We start from the raw sequence: 18076 nt of genomic DNA, 5'->3' as shown, positions 1-18076 counted from the left end.
GCTCCAATTTGTTTTAAATATAAAAAATCACTCCCCTTTTTTTCCCTTAGCCAATGAAAAAAATTCTTCACCTAAAAATTTATTCCATAAATATTTATAATCCATTTGTTTGATATGTACTTCTTGTAAATGAATTATATTACATTTTTGTTTTTTAATCCAATGAAACATTGTTTTTCTTTTTTGTGGTGAATTTAGTCTATTTACATTCCTAGAAATTAATTTGTAGTCCATAGTGATTCTTCAATTATTCTGTATTCCCAAATTCTTTGTTTTCCGCAAAAAACCTTTCCATGCCTTGAATATCTATTATTGTAGTTCTCAGTCTTTTATACTCAAAGCTAAGACCTTCTGGTAAAATCCATCTATATCTTATTCCCTTCGCCCTTAGCTTTTCTGTCAGTTTTTTTAAAATGTCTTCTGTCACTTATAACTTTCCTTGGCAGCTCCTTCATTATTCTTATTCTACTTTCTTCCACCACCATTGCCTTTTCAAATTGTTGACTTAAAATCCTTCCCACCATGCCTCTTGTAGTAAATTTTACTACCACATCCCTTGGTAGCTTGTTCTTTCTAGCAAATTCAGAGTTAACCCTATAAACAGATCACGTTTTCCATTAACTTATAGTCTTGTAGTGTTGCTTTCTCCTGCATTTTCTTGATGGTAGCATCTTGGTCTTTAATTTCTATTTCCTGCATCTTCTAAGCTGTAGCTTGTGATTCTTTCCTGAGCTCATCAATCTCTTTTTAAATTTCTTTCTTGACTTCTTCAGCACTAGAGTTTATTTCCTTCGTTAGTTTCTTTTCAGTTCCAGTTGCTAAGTCTTTCATCGCCTTCAACAGTCTTGTCTCCATCGCATCCAATTGCTCTTGAACTTTAGCCATTTTTCCTCCTCCCAGTGAACCTGAACTTAATCGTGTAAGCCTTGATTCCAACTTTTGATCAGACATCACTGTCCTCCCATTGCACAGAATGGGCTTATAAATTGACCTCACCAATCAGCAAACCAATTATATATTTCAATAGATTAGGGCATGCCCTTTCCAACAAGCCCAAAATCGCCGTCCTATGAGCTTCCTAGCTCAAGATATTATTTTTTTAAAGTTCTAAAAAAATCCTAAATGGCGGCTGCGATTTTTCCAAGCCCCCTTTTCCAAAGAGTTTTCCTTTTTCTAATAAGCCTTAAAATTTATTTTTAAATATATAGTCCAAAATATTTCTTCTTTTTAAGATGATTGTTGTTGGTTTTATAAACTTTTAGAGTCACATTCTGTTTTAAAAATATAATACCTTTGACCCTTCTTTAATGGCAGCCGATGTTTCTCTATGATTTCTGGCTCTAGAGATGTCCCCGGAGGTTTAAAACAGATCTCTTCTTTCAGTGTTCACTTCCTGTCTTTCTGGCCATGAAGTCTCGTTCTCTATGGCTAATAGTCTCTCGATAGTTGTAACACATCACTTCCTGTTTCGTCTTAAAGCTCAGCATCTGTTATGACAGGGTATTTTTTTTCAAAGCCACAGGTATGTCAAACATCAGTTATTTTTCTATACTTTCCTGCTTATTTTAAGTTTCAAAAAGTCCACATTTACCCCCTTTTACTTCTTCTTAGCTTTATGCTCTTACAGTTCCTTCTAGATCTTAAAAATTTAATTTTAAAAACCTTGTTTTAGTCCCAGAGTTGTAGATAACAATCTTTACCTTAAAGAAAAGTCTCTGCCTTCTTACACCAATCTTTTTTCCTTAGCTGTTATTGTAATCCATAGAAAGTTGGTGATGAGCTTGAATCTTGATGAGCTTAAGTCAATTTAATGACCCAGGAAATCCTTTGTAGACGATGGAATGCAATTCTTCACTGGGGGCTCTTCAAAGCCGGAAAGGAATCCCTCTGGGACTTCTCGCCAGCCAAAGTAAACCCTCTCAAAATTCTTCAAGCATGTCATAGACAATTCCCTCACTGGAAAAGTAGACAGCAGGCGTTGGAGTCGCCTTTTATGTCCAAAACAAAGGTTTCTGTCTGCTCCTCTTGCAAGAAGCGGGTCAGCTCTCCATTTCCCCAACCCCGGAAGTCTCCACTTAGGCTTATACTGTGGATAAAATTTTGTTGGTCTTAAAGGTGCCATTGGACTCAAACTTTGTTCTGATACTATGACAGAGTAAACCATTGTCATGTGAAGATTAAGGGGCTGGGAAACCTGGAGCTCCAAGTCCCTTTTCTCAATCTCAGATTTGGTGGGTAGGGCAGACTGGGCATTTTCTTACCAGAGAGAGAGAGAGACTGAAGCTTCATTCTAAGTTCAGGTTTTTATTGTTCAAGTAGATATCATGTTGAATATAGAAACCCACAGTGTACTTCTCTCTCTGTACTTGATCCCTCTTCAAATTATTAATATCAGTTCACCTCCACTTACTCCAACCTTGGTGGAACCTCCTTACTTTTGGGGAAACTAGGAATCCAGAAACTTGTTCATGGACTTCCATTCCCACTGTGTTCATTGGGGAGGGAGAGAAACTGGCTTCCCAATTGCATCAAGAGAGAGAGAGAGAGAGTTGTTTCAAAACACCTCTTATTTATTTAATTTCAACCCCAAATGTAAAATCCTCTAAAACATATAAGAATCAAGTATGTAGCATACATTAATTCAAAATCCAATACTTAAACACTGTGCATGGTAGTTCTATAAAGGATATCCTTGGATGCTCTAGTCAATACCCAGTAAAAAGAGGATGATTGGCCAGAACAACTATGAACAAGACTAAATGCAGCCATTAAGTACCTTTTCCCATTCATAGGAGCTAATGTAACTGGCAGTCAAGTCTGTTGCAAAGCATCTGACATATACACAACAAACTTAGCCCTTTCTCTCTAACTCAGGTCAGAAAGGTCAAGGAAAGTTGGGGAAAGCTAGGGTGACACAGAGAGTCAAGGAAGCTTGTTTTACATACCCTATTTAGTATTTGGTAGTGTATAAGCATTTCAAAAGGCAAAAGTCATGTACAGCCTTATCAGTACCAGAAGGTCACAGCACCAGCCCAGTTCTGCAGCCTCCTCAGAAGCAGGGGCTAGTCACACATTTTCAGCTTAACCTACCTTACAGAGTCATTGTGAGGATAAAATGGAGGAGAGGAGAATGCTGTAAGCTGCTTTGGGTCCCCTTTGGATGGGATATAAATAAAGTAAGTAAACTGGTGTTTTCAAGTTTGCGGAAAGCACAGCTTTGCTCAGCTGAGCCATGTTGGATTTCAAATATATCAAGATCACAGTGTCAAGCATAAGGCCCTTTAAAAGATTAGGGGTTCCAATGTCACTACAGCTGCAAGTGGGACCACCACCCATGGGCAAGGTAAGCAAGAAATTGAAAGGACCCCACACACCCATCTGCCAATAGACATAAATTCTGAACATGCTCATTGCTCTGCATAAACCACAGGATGTTGGGGGCACTTGAACATCCGTTGAGGGTGGGGGGAGAAGAAAATTTGTTTTGCTTAAGACCTAAGTACATGCAGTACTACAGAAGGGATTCATTCAGTTTATCAGTCATAAATGCTAAAACGCCCTCATGCAGAATAATGAGGTAAAAATATGCCACTCCTGTCTTGTTATGTTCAGATTTATTGTGCTCATGTTTCCTGCTCAGCCAGCTACAAAACCAGATCTCAATAGTCAAAGTCTAGCACTTGCTTGCCTTTCATTCTTAATGCCACTAGAGACATCTGTATCATAGTTGTTTACTTAAGAGAATCTAATGTTCCTAGAAACAATCTGCCTTTCCACTAGAGGCCTTTCTCTGTCCCTTGTTTACACAGGTACATCACATATTATGTAATAACCATTTTGAGGACAAGCTAAGAAGGGAACAAAAGAAGAGGAAACTAGTCAGCAGATACTGACTAAGAAGACATTCAAGAACATTAAGTGAATTGAGCATGATAGGAACACTTCAAGAATAGTGGCACAAATGGAAACTTCTGGAGTCAAATCAGCAGGTGTTTTTCTGTGGAAGTCAAGCAATTACTGCAGTGAAATGACACTTCATCACACTTCTGTCCAAACTTAATTTTGGAAGGTAAATGTGTAACTTTCACTCTACAAGTGCTCAGAGGCTAGTGTAAATACTCTTCCCAGGTAGGCAAAATGCTGTAGATCATTTCTTTTTCCCATCTAGTTTTCAGTTTGCAATAACTATGAGGTTGCCCACTGATGTTTTTATGGGAAGTAGCAAGCAAGGCAATGGGACTCTTGGACATAATGGATTGAAGGTCACAACTGAGGATATTAACTCAGCTAGTGGCTTTCCACAGGTCAAAGGTGAGGAGTCTGGTGGTGCTCAGAGCAGCAGGCTGTGGTCCTTATTGGAGCCCTGACTGGAAAATACCCAGGGGGTGTGGGGGGGCACAGCCTACCTAAAGAGAGCATGGGTAGGAATGGACACAAACTGGCTCATGAACTAAAATTCATCACAAATCTTGGCTGGTTCATAGTTCGCAATGTGATGTTCTACCCTCTGCTACTTGCCAAAAGTTAAATGGCTTGGAGGCATTTCACAAAAACACCCCCCCCCCTTCTCAGCACTCCTTGCTGGTTTTGGTGGTGGGCAGAAAAAGGGGTTACAAACTGTTACAAACCAATTTGGTTTCTGAATAAAGGTATCGGTTTATGGTTACGGATGAACCACAAACCAAAGTAAATGCAGTTTGTGCCCATCTCTAAACATGGCTCCCTAAGAAAATTCTTTAGGGCAGGGGTGGCCAAGGGTAGCTCTCCAGATGTTTTTGCCTACAACTCCCATCAGCCCCAGCCAGCATGGCCAATGGCTGGGGCTGATGGGAGTTGTAGGCAAAAAAATCTGGAGATCTACCCTTAGCCACCCCTGCTTTAGGGGGAAACTACATAAAAAATAGAAACACAATTGGTAACCATGGGTTTATTCTGCCTACCTCTAAATCAAGGGATACATTTCAGGCCTAGGGTAAAAAGATGGTGCCTGTCATGAATTTTATTTAATCTTTCACAGCTGAGCAATTTTTTCTCAAAAAATGCATTTCTTTCTGGAATCAGTGACTTGAATTACAAGTAAAGTTTTTATACATTGGAAATATTGGAGGGGGGGTTCCTATGCCCAGGTGAATCTTAACTTGGTGCATACAAAAAATGAGGGGACTTAAATTACAACAGGTAAGAAAGATTTGCATATATTCCCCTACATCCAGGGAAATTTGTAGTAGTGGCCACGTGTCCCCTTTTGCTTATAAATCAAGATTAGGGTACTCACTCAGGTTTCTGCTCTTAGGTTCATATAGCAGAGACCACTGTGCTCAAAACAACATGCTTTTACTAACAAGGAGATTCAGGAATAGGAGCAACTGGTTTCAGAACAAGGGATTCATACTGTCTACACTTTAGGCTAACAAACAGAATTAACTAATCAGGAACTCCACCCCAAGAGATTAAACTCACACAAATTTGGGAGGACCATTCCATTGCAATAAATATATCACACTGGGCTTTTTAATTTAAGAAAGACTCTTTAAAAATATCAAAAGAGATGGTTTATGTCACAAAGGACTAAACTGGCATATCTCTAAGAAAATTGTGGTGGTGGCCATGGTACAAAGAATTTGAAAGAGCAACCCTAAATGGGTCTACTCAGAACCTAAATCAGGTTTATTCAGTGGGCTTTACTCTCAGGGAACTGCTCTAAGTATTGCAGTTACAGGGGGCAGAAGGCAGGGAGCCAGGGCTAGAGATTGTCTCCTGATTAGGACATAGCAACTTGGAACCTGGGTCAGTTGGTTAAATTCCACAAATCTGAAAGAGTCTGGGAGGAGCATCCTTTCCCTGATATTGTAGCAAGGATTAAACTCATACCATTGTTTTTTAAACAGATTATGGAACCCATTACTGAAATTTCTCTGACCTTGCAGTTTAATTATTAGAATTCCTGGTGTATAATGTAAGCTTAAGAGAACCAGTTTGGTATAGTGGTTAAGTGTGTGGACTCATATCTGGGAGAACCAGGTTTGATTCAGCACTCCTCCACTTGCTCCTGCTGGAATGGCATGGGGTCAGCCATAACTCTGGCAGAGGTTGTCCTTGAAAGGGCAGTTGCTGTGAGAGCCCTCTCAGCCCCACCCACTTTACAGGGTGTCTGTTGGTGGGTGGGTGGGAGATATAGGAGATTGTAAGCCACTCAGAGAGAAGGACAGGGTATAAATCTGCAGTCTTCTTCTTCTTAAAAAGGCAAGGGATGGTATCGATTGTGACCATAGTGCTAGGAAAAAGGGGATGAACAGCCCCCCCCCCCCATTTCCCCAATTGAAAATGCTTCCCCATCCAGTTGCTTTTAGCCATCGTAAAGAGCAAGACAGGTAATATACAAATCTATGCATCCCCGCCACCACCAGAGCTAAAACCAGTATGGAGTGGAACCAGCTTTGACTGAGAAAATGGTGTGCAAAGATGGAAGGAATTAATCCCTCCCATTCTTCAGATCTGCAGTTCCAATCCATATGGACATTATCTGGTTTTTAGGTTCAAAACACACTAGGGATGCTGATTGTGTACTCTGGCCCTAACAGACAAAACTGTGGTGACTATTTAGGAATTTGAGGTGTGTGGAACTAATTTGATATTTATGTATGTATCAGCAGGGGTGTAATTCTAGCAGGAGCTCCTTTGCATATTAGGACACACACCCCTGATGTAGCCAATCCTTGTGGAACTTACAGTAGACCCTGTACTAAGAGCCCTATAAGCTCTTGGAGGATTGGCTACACCAGGGGATTGTGGTCTAATATGCAAAAGAGCTTCTGCTAGAATTCCACCCCTGTTGTATCAGTCTCTGATTTCTGTAGATCAACATCATAACTGTTTTTAGAGGCATAGTGCATCTCATGTGATTTTCAGTCCATGACCTCAGCCCCAATGAATACATGTTTGTTATGTACAGGCTTCCTGCTCATACAAACTGTATGCACGTAAAGTCCTTTGGGTAGTCTTGTGTGCAAAGTTTGTGCACATTTATGTAGCTTTTGGGCAAGAAAAGCATGTTCACACAGGGAAATTAATGTGTGTGACCTGCCACTGAGATCTTATTTTCCTGCCTTTTATCCTGTGCTCAGTTTATAGTTGGTTGTGTGAACAAGGCTGGAGGAAAAAAAAATGTCCTGCCCCCTTAACCAATTCTCTTTCAAATTCTACTTTTTGGGCTACTGGCATTAAAGCTGTGAGCTCCTACATAAATGAATTTGCTCTGGGGCCATTTTTCCTGAGCGACGACAAAAATGTGTGAGCTGGAATATAAAAAACTCTGAGCTAGCTCACTCTAACTCAGCTTAAAGGGAACACTGCCCTTGACAGAGGCTCAGTGAGATACTATTCACCGCGTGATGTTATTTACCTCTATGCCATGAAAAGCCTTAGCTGGCTATTGCATATATTAAGCCTCTGTTAAAGAGACAGGACATATTCCACCAGGCCTCGCAATGCTCATACATGACCACATAAAGAAATGCCAGCATTACTGGCACTGTATAGACACAGCCATGTGAGTGACTACAGACACATGCTTTCTCATATAAGGCAGGGTCCACAAGTTATTTTTAGGCAGCTAATCCTATAGTGTGAAGCAGTCCTTTGGGTTTCTTTAATAAGGTACTAACTTTGTATGAATAAAGCATTGAAGTGGTGTCCAAATCTGGCTGTGATTGCATGTTACATTAAAGGAGTAGCTGCCATCAAAACCAGTGACCACACTACTTAATTGTTGTATTTGCACATTCGAATCCCTAGGAAATTTGTCTAAATTAAATCAAGGGAGAATTATATTCTGTTCCATTCTCTAAACCACTGTTTCTCAACCACTTAAGAATATTAGACAGCTTCATACCATCCTCTGAGATTAATTTGCCTATGTCCTCAATTTGGGTTGCCAACAACCCTGGAGAAATATGTCCCATTCCTTCAATAGAGCTTAATATGTAGAATGGGCAGCTGAAGCTTTCTGTGGCATGGCACTAAGTAACAAGACCTGTTAAATAAAATTCCATTAATCCTCTATTAAAGGGGGCAGGCCATTTTTTTCCAGGTCTGTTGGCAAACCAATAAGATGTCCAGTGAACAGCTGGTGGACTGCCATGCATGTCTGGTGGGTGAGTGTGGACTGTGAAGGGTCACAATTGTAGAGGCCTGACTTAGGTAAACATGGGAGTGGGGTGAGGCATTGAAGTGTGGTTGCTATTTTTGGCAGCAAAACTATTTATGTCATTAATGCCGTTTTGGCTTCAGAGACATAACCTGAGATGAAGCAGCAGCGTTTGAATTCTTATATCTTCCTGAATGTACAGTGTGAAAATCACCACTGCAGATCAGAACAGCAGTTATGGCCTTTGAGCATGACAAGCAGCCAGCTGCTGTGGCCTGTGGTAGGTTCGTTCACTCAGCTGAAGGAGAATACCAAAGCAACTCACCAGTTTGAAGCTTCAGTTGCTGTATTTAATTTCTGCTTCATGTTGCAAGGCAACACTGTCAACAGTTAATTATGTTATCACTCAGCATGCTCTGTGGAGGTGGGTAGCTGCATGAAGCCTTTGTCTCTATGTAGTTCACTTGTGCATAACTCAGTTATCTTTGCTTAAATGTCATCCAAATTGATTTTTAAAGGGCAAAGTATGTTTATATTTCAAGCACATTAGAACTCTAATAGGGCAAACACCATTTGCATGACCATTCAAAGAATCTGCAATATCCCCCTGCATCAGTCAAGATGATTGCTGTGGATGGCCAACCCTTCTCCTTCGTGGTGAAGCAGGACCTACCTTTCACTGACTGCAGTGGCAATGGTCAAGGCTTATGTCTCCAGAGCACAAGGCAGAACCATGCACTTCACAGCAGACCTCTGGAGCAGCCAGCAGGACTGTCAGGACATGGCCTAGGCCCCAGTGGGGGATAGTCCTGCTACCAGGTTACACAGTGGTTCTGCTTCATGTGCATGGGATGGATGCAGACTACATGACACAAAACATCACTGCCATGTGTTGTAGAGAAGCCTGAGAGAGTGGGCAAGCAGCAGCAACATCATCCATGGCTACATGGTCATGAATGCCGGCACCAACATGCTGGCAGAAGTGAAGCCGTCGTCTGCCTGGTGCACATATTTCAGCTGGTAGCGAAGGATGTTCTGGTGATGGGGAGCACTGTCTGTTGGAATATGGCAAGATTAAATTTTAGTAATTATAGGGTTAACACATTTGTTTTCATTCTAGCAGAGACTTGACCTGGAAGTACAACCTGGCTCAGAGCCAATCTTATGTGTTAAAGGGTGTGTTTGATAAATTGATTGGATGGTTTTAACTTATCAGTGTTTTGGGTTAGCTAATTAATTAAGTTTCTTCCTGTCAAGGTTGTAGAAAAGAGGTTAATTGCCTATTAGCCACACAAGCTACCTATCTGGCTGTATTTTGGTACTTGTTGCAGACACTGCCCTTTTTTTAAAAAATGTGTAAGCCTATCTTGTACAGTAAATATGTAGTTGTTAGAACCTTCATTTTTTGTTTAAGAACCATTCCATATTCCCTCTTCCTAATAGATACTTTATTTAAAAACAAAACAATCAATTCCTTTTGTTCTTTATTTACCCAACAAATGTGGTACCAGAGCATGGTTATCTCTGGAAGCTGCTTGCTTTTTTGAGAAAAGACACTGAAAGCTGGTACTGTATTTTTGAATTTTTTTCTGACTTTTTCCTTTGAAGTTTACATGTTAAAGCAGAGGGCTTTTGCCCCACCCCCCAAAAAATCATTCCTTTTATTTTAAATTGGGGGATGCATTGTATTTGCCTCTGGCTATAGCCAAGAACAGAAAGGAGCTGGCTTTTTGAGATGGCAAGAATTCTCCCCCCCCCCTTTTCATTGAGAAGCCATAGATGCTTTTAAAGAGATACAGCAGTGTTTGTAAGCAGCCAGCAATTTTCACAGAAATCTTCAGTGGAGTTGAGAAGCAGACAAACCAAGAAAATGTTTGAAAGCAGCACAAAGATGTCTATATTTTCAGTTACTTCAACAAATGCAGCCATTTTTACTCATGGTTCCATCAGGGTGTAAATAATAACAGTAGTATATTTGCAATTCCAAAGCTAAATCAGAACAATTTTCAAATATGGAATGCCAGATTAAGAGTTTCTCTTTGAGTTTAGGACTGTTTAGATGCTACAGAACAGGATATGCCTGAAAGTCAGCCAGAGCAGGATGAGTATAAAAGGAAAGAATTAAGAGCTTTAATGACAATGTATTCTTGCGTAGAAGACCACGAGACTCCATTAGTAACCAAGCATGAGACAGCTAAAGGCTTATATGATGCCCTGAAAAGAAAATACTTTACCAGATCAAACAAGAATGTGATATTTTTGAAAGAAAAACTATATAATATGAGAATGAAAGAAGGAACCAACATTGATGTGCACTTAGATGAAATGTTAAAACTTGTTTCAAAGCTCCAATCTGCAAGAGCAGAGATGTCTGATTCTGAGTTTCGTACATGAGTTTCATGCATGTCAGCTTACCACAGTCTTGCAAATCAGAAAGCTATGCTTGAGTGCACTGCAAATGTGAATTTGGACTATACAATTGCCTATTTGAGAGATTCTGGACTTAAAAGGGCAGTGGGTGATGTGCCTGAAAGAATGTCTGTATTAAAAATGAGATGTTATTTATGTTCAAGGGTTGGATACATCGCTAAATATTGCAGATCTAAATGTGCAGAAGGTCAGAGGTTCAAGAGCTTCTTCTGAAAGAGTGGTCCCTAGTGGCCGAGGACATTTGAGTAGCCAAGGAAATTTCAAACCACCACATGGTAGATCAAATACAAGATACAAGCAGAAGGCTATTGGAAGTAAATGGGTTTATAAAGTCGAATACAATCCAGATGGAAACATGGATAAGTATAACACACACCTGGTTGCAAAAGGATTTTTTCAGAAATATGGAATTGACTATTTTGAAACATTTGCCCCAGTTATCAACTACACAACACTCAGGACACTTCGTAGCACTGCAAGTTCAAGAAATATGTTTGTAAAACATCTAGATGTTAAAACAACATTTCTGAATGGAGACCTATCAGAAGAAATTTAAGTGGAACAACCTGAGAGATTCCAAGAAAGAGGACAAGAAAGTTCTGTTTGTAAACTTAACAAGAGTATGTCTGGATTTAAGCAATCAGCTAAAAGCTGGTGTGATAAGTTGACAAATCTCCTATACCAGGGGTGGCCAACGGTAGCTCTCCAGATGTTTTTGCCTACAACTCCCATCAGCCCCAGCCAGCATGGCCAATGTCTGGGGCTGATGGGAGTTGTAGGCAAAAAACATCTGGAGAGCTACTGTTGGCCACCCCTGTCCTATACAAACAAAGGTTTAAACAAGGAAAAGCTGAATCCTGTCTATATATGAGTCTTAAGGATGGACAATACCAATACATTCTGACATGTAGATGATCTATTCATATGCTGTCATCATAAAGAAGATACTGAAGAGACAGCTGAATTCTCCAGCCTTGGAGACAGCGGTAGGAGCCCTCCAAGGCTTAACAGGCATTGCTGGCTGCCAGTAACAGAGTTCCCATTCTGTTTTGTGGGATCAGAAAGCTTTATATATATGCTCTGCTCAGCTCCACATCCTTTTGTCTGTTAGCTATTTGCAGTTACACAGAGAGGCAGAGAACTTGTTAAAAGCCCATTTAGCAGAGCACATTCATTTATTCCCTCCTGACTGAAAGAGGTTGGCCATTGCCAGAAGAGGTTGGCTGTTGCCTGCCTCTGCATATATAACCCCAAATGGCCATTTTTCGATGATGGGGAATATTAGCCAAAACTGGCCAGAGGGCACAGAGGATCACACACCTTTGTCTACAGAGATTGAGTTCAGTAAGAAGACTCCAGATTTAAGAGGATTTAAAGAGTTTTACTTGAAAAATATATGAAAAATATGATCACACAAAAGCAATAAAGATCCACACACTCAAGAACTAGGAAGTGAAAGAATGAAAGATTTTAGGAGTTTTTACAGGGTGATACTGTCTTTCCAGATGTGCAGATGTTTGTGTCAAAGAAAGAGATGGGCACAACCAGCATGTCATGTCAAGGTGACCCAAAACCAGAGTTGGGGGAGAGGGGGTTTGAGCAGGAACGCACAGGAACGCAGTTCCGGCTGTCTTGGTGTCAGGGGTGGTGGTGTAGCCTAACATGCAAATGAGTTCCTGCTGAGCCTTTTCTACAAAAAAGCCTAAGTGAAACAATGGTGACATCAGGGGTGTGGCTTAATATGCAAATGAGTTCCTGCTGGGCATTTTCTGCAACAAAAGCCCGGCCCAAAACTAATGTTAAGGGAGTACAACCTATCTAGGCACCATCAGATTGCACACTGAAGTGTCGTTTTCCATCAACTTTTATACTATTTTGAGGGGGGGGGTCCCCTCTTGGAATGTTATGGCTGATAAAAATTGTGGATGGGTTTTACGGAGCTGTTTGAATAGGTCCCCATGTTTAAACAAAAGGTGCAAAAAGGTTCCTGATGATTGTCGGGAAAGGTCAAGATGTTTGATGTTTGGAATAATTTATTTCGGTATTCCAAGGGAAGGAGACAGGAAGGATGGTTTGGTTATCAAAGGCATGTACATTATCACACAAAAGGAACCAGGAGGGGATCCTGGAGCCAGGAGCCAGATGTTGCCAGCTAACCGTGAGAATGCAGATATTTACCTGATGGGGCCCTTTTATTGCTGCTCTTTCCTTGGCATGGTGGGTGAGTGACAGGAAACAGTCTTTGAGGATGCCCTTTGCAACCTTAGACAGAAATCCTTTGTTTGGAGCCTTGGCTGGCTCTTTGGTTCAGGCAGAGAGTGTTCTCACTTGGCCTGAGTTTGGGACCTCAGGTTCAGGTCAAGTGGGGACCAGTGTTCTCTCTAAGCTGAGTTAGCCCACAGACTTTTAGCCTCCAGCTCACACATTTTTGTCTTAGCTCAGGAAGGATGACCCCAGAGTACACTAATTTATGCAATAGCTCACAACTTTAATGCTAGCAGCTCACAACTTTAATGCCAGTAGCTCACAAAATACAAGACTCTGCAGCTTACAGGGAACATTTGTGGGAACCCCATGCTCTGAGGTATTCCCACCAGATGGGCAGCACCTCTGGGTTACACATAGTGACCCTGGACTTCCACAGGATTTTCCCATCCAAATACTAACCAGGGCCCCTCCTGCTTGCCTTCCAAGATATGATGAAATTTGGCCAGCCTGGGCCACCCAGGTAGGGCCTGTCTAGTCTTACCAACGCAGAACTCCCATTTCTCTGAACCCCTGAAAGTATTGCTTAATACTTAGAAGTAAATTCCATTGAGGCTGATACAACATACTGCCCAGTAAGTGTTGGGACTGCAGCCTCAGTGTACAAAATTCTAGACTTTACAGTTCCTTCCACGATTAAAGAAAATTATGTTTCTGGCTGTTTCAGAGCTTCACATACATATAAGACAATGCAGTTGCAGTTACTCCTCACCTATTCTTGTCACTCTCCTCTGTTTCAGCAAAGCAAGGATCCCATTTGTTTCTGGAACTGATCTAGATCATAAGACCCAGAGCCGGTTCTCTGAGTCCAGTCAGAAATAGAATTTCTTATTCTGGGCTGCTATGGTCCTACCTTCTTCTCCCATTCACAGTCAAGCATGTTTGCTATGTGACACAAGGGAGAGAAACTGAAAAGCCTTTGATGAGATCTGTAAGTTAAACATGCACTAAACTAACTGGTGCAGCTAATCCTCCTGGAGGGTGGAATAACTGAGATAGACATGGGAATGTTATCTTATCCAGCAATGACTCTGCAGTAAAGTATTAGTTTCTGTGGCATGGTGAGTAAAGCAATAGGTGGGGGGCAAGCAGGTTCAAATCCTACTGAGCTCCAAAGCACAATGGCAGACTTTGGGTAATTTGTTATCTCTCCATCTAACCACCCTTACAGGGCTATTGTGAAAATAAAATGGGGGACAGGCAAATATGTTCTGGGTTGTCGTTTTGAGGAAAGATGGATTGCCCCCCAAGGATGAAATAACGAGACAGACACCAAGTGTTGGAATAAAATTGGGCCACTTTATTAATTAACTTCATAAACAGCAAGGGTACCCCACCAGAGGTGGCCTGGTCAGGGCTAGGGGTCACTGCGACCGCTCCCCTGCCATATCGGGTGAGAGACCCAGCCCCCCGGCCAGAGCTGAGGGCCTCAGCTCCCTCCGGGCAGGCCCAGCAGGGAGGCCCGCACCAGAGGGCCCAAACCCAGACGCACGTCTCGCCAGAAAGCACCCTCTAGCCGAGTCTCCCAGCAGTCTGCATTCTCCACCTGGGTCTTCAAACCCCAAGGTTGATCATGCCAGACCCCAAAGTCCCCAAAAGGGGGATGCCTCACAGTCCTCCCCGGGCCGCATAGTGCCCTAAACCCCAAAAAACCTGCCACTAAAGTGACTGCCTATTTAACAGCACCTCCCAATAGCCAAATCCACAGTCCACTGCAATGCTATGTAGGGTAGGTGAAAAACACAACCTGAGCAGTGCCAATCAGCCAGGGTGCGAAAAAATTCCTACCAGGCTCCTCAAAGAAGCAACCAGCAAAAGCCTACATAACATACAGGGCGGGAGGGAGGGCCGAAGACGCGCCTGACGCATACTGAGAGGAGCGCAGGTCTGGCTGTCAATCAGCCAGACCTCGCTTCCCAGCCTGCGCGCCAGAACGGGCGCCCTCTGTCTCTCCCCGTCTGGGGAAGCAAACTCGTGCCTTTGCAGCCCAGCCACTGCGCAGCGGGCTGCAGGCACCCGATGTCCCCCCAAGGATGAAATAACGAGACAGACACCAGCAGCATCTAAAAAGAAAAAACAGTTAAACACCAACTGAACAAACATTCCCAAAACCCAACTCATACACGGCCTAAGCAAAGGCCGCACATAGGCCTTATAGGCCAATGAATGCCCTATAACCTAGCGCCTTGCTGGACCTCTACCTGAAAGTCCTCAAACTGCTGCACAGCCCGCTCATAAGACTTCCGAGTACTAGGTGCAATGGCTAGACCTATCGCTCTGCACACCTCGGCTCTCCAATCAGCCATAGCTCCTGGGGCATTGCAACCGGCTCTCTGTCTCCGGGGCCAGCTGACGAAACCTCTCCATCTGCTTACGAGATAGAGCATCAGCCACCCCGTTACTCACACCCGGAACATGCTTGGCTAAAAACAAAATGTTAAGCCGCAAACAGCACATAGTGAAGGCCCTCACCAACCTCATAACCCGCTGGGATTTGGATGAAAGGGAATTAATGACATGGACTACCGCCATATTATCACACCAAAAATGCACCGTGTGATTGGCCATATCCTTCCCCCACAGCCAAACCACGACTAAAATGGGAAAGAACTCAAGAAACGTGAGATCTCAGTTCACACCCATCAGCGCCCAGGAGTGAGGCCAACTATCCGTGCACCAATGTCCACAAAAGTAGACCCCAAAACCTAACGATCCCGCAGCATCAGACATGACCTGGAGCTCAGCTTCAAGCCTCAAATCATCCCTCCAAAAAGAGACTCCATTAAAGGACTCCAAAAATTCCTGCCAAACCTCCAAATCATCCCTCATGCTGCGTGTGACCCTAGTTCTATGCTGAGGCAAGCGTAAGCCTGCCATAGCATTGCACAACCTTCTAAGAAAAGCCCTACCAGGAGCAACCACCTTGCAAGCAAAGTTGAGGTGCCCAACCAGCTGCTACAGCTCCAACAACGTAACTTTCTTCTTAAGAAGAAAGGTAGAAATCCTAGCCCTTAGCTCAACTATTTTCTGAAGGGGCACCCTTGACAACTGCGCAACAGTGTCGATCTCAATCCCCCAAAAGGTCAACCTCTGGGTTGGTCCCTCAGTCTTCTCAGGTGCTAGCGGAACCCCCAGCTCCTCAGCCAGCTCAACAAAGCCAGACAGCAGCTGAGCACAACGCCCCGATCCTAAAGGACCCACAAAGAGATAGTCGTCCAGATAATGAACAATGTCCTGCAAACCCACTTTCGCCCGCACAGCCCATTCTAAAAATGTGCCGAAACGTTCAAAAGCCGAACATGATACAGAGCAGCCCATTGGCAATGCTCTGTCCATGTAAAATTGCCCTTCAAAACAAAACCCCAAGAGCTCAAAATTGGCAGGGTGAACAGGCAAAAGGCTGATTTAATGTCGCATTTCGCCATTTCAGCCCCAACCCCACAACGCTGCACCACAGCAATGGCCTGGTCAAAGCTGGTATACCTAACCGAGCATATGTGCTTGGGGATCCCATCATTCACAGACGCTCCTTTCGGAAAAGACAAGTGGTGAATCAAACGAAATTCACCAGGCGTCTTCTTGGGTACCACCCCCCAGAGGAGAGACTCTAAGAGTACTCACTGGAGGACATGAAAAGGGCCCCAACACCCTTCCTTCACCTAGCTCCTTAGCAATTTTCTCTAACCACGTGCTCTAAACCCAGCACAGACTTAAGGTTACCTGAAAGAAATGGAATTCTAGGCCCCTGAAACGGGATCCTAAAACCAAACTTAAAACCATCCAACAAATACAAACCATCGGCCCTTCTGGGATACTCTGCCAGCCACCGTTCAAGAGGTCCCACCCTTATCGGGCTGGGGCCCTTTTTTAGCTGGAAAGGCTCCTCCACCTCCCCCTGGCTTTTTTGGGTTCTTACGTCCCCTGGCTTTGGGGCAGCTGTCAAAGGAATGTGAGCCCCTGCACAAGGGGCATTCGTGCCTAAACTGGCACGCTTTCCTATTGCAAACCCTGAGGGAACTGAACTCCCAGCAGAGCAAGCGGGGTTGAACCGCCTGCCCCACAGCGCCGCGGGGAGAGCCTGATGAAGCCGACACAGCGGAGGAGGACCTATTTACCAAATGGCCGCTGTCAGAGCGGTCACCCAGATTAGGCCTGGCAGGGGACATAACCTGCAGCCAAAGCTGCTGGTGGATCCTATCCCACGGAAGAGACGGATAAAGGGCAGCCCTCATCCGGAACTCTTCGTCATACTGCAGCCACGTTGGGCCACTAAAGGCTGTATAGCCCTTATATATAATATCTAAATACTGAAAAAGGGCTGCAGCCCTCCAAGGCTGGGCCTGGGCGATCACCCCTGCATATATACAGAACCCTGGAAGCCAATTGGCCCAGGTTCTGTCTACCTTGCGCTTCTTCAATTATTCTTTCTCTTTTTCGTCTAAATCCTCCTTATCTTTTTTCTCCAATTCCCTAAAGAGTAAGGAAAATATATCCACATACTTCCCTTTAATATTTTCTCTCGCATTGCGGGGAGCAGGTGGTCACCCAGTGGTAGAGCAACATCTCCAAAGGGCAAAGAAGCAAAAGGCACCATCCCATAAAGGGAAGGTGCCCCACTGAAGGGGCTAGCCATACCCAATTGACCAGCACCCGCACAAGCCCCACAAGGCCCCCCTTGCCCACTAAACCCAGGCCAGGTAACAGGGAACCCAAACCCAGAGGCAGAAGGCATGCCTGAACTAGACGAGTGGCACCCTTGTCCAGCCAATAAGGTGGGGCCACAAGGACCCCATGGCCAAGCCTGACCACTACCTACCTGTAAATTTCTGGTCAACTTACCAGCCCATCCAGAAGGAACAACCGCCATTCCCAGACCAAATGCTCCAGCAGCTGCTGCCACATCAGCCCCTCAGGACCCAGCATCCATAGATGCACCAGCAGACCTGCCCTCAAGGAGAGAAAGCCTAGTTAACATATTAGCTTGGCGACCCCTTCTGGATGTCCCAGGACTGTCTAGCCCCCCAGGACAAGGCAGACCTGACGCTTGCTCCAGCGCCCTCAGTCTGCTCACCCTCCTCATCAGACGAAGATGCAGGAGGAGGAGGTCTCTTAGGCGGTGCCCTAGGTGCCTTAGGCGCCGGCTTCTTGCCCTTAGACTTCCCAGACCCCTTACCACCAGCCATAATGACGACACAAAAACTCTTAAGAACTTTACACAAACCCTTCTAATGAATG

This window comes from Heteronotia binoei, chromosome 5 (assembly GCF_032191835.1).
Source record: "Heteronotia binoei isolate CCM8104 ecotype False Entrance Well chromosome 5, APGP_CSIRO_Hbin_v1, whole genome shotgun sequence".
In the NCBI taxonomy this organism is placed as follows: domain Eukaryota; kingdom Metazoa; phylum Chordata; class Lepidosauria; order Squamata; family Gekkonidae; genus Heteronotia; species Heteronotia binoei.
Note: the sequence above shows the minus strand (reverse complement) of the source record.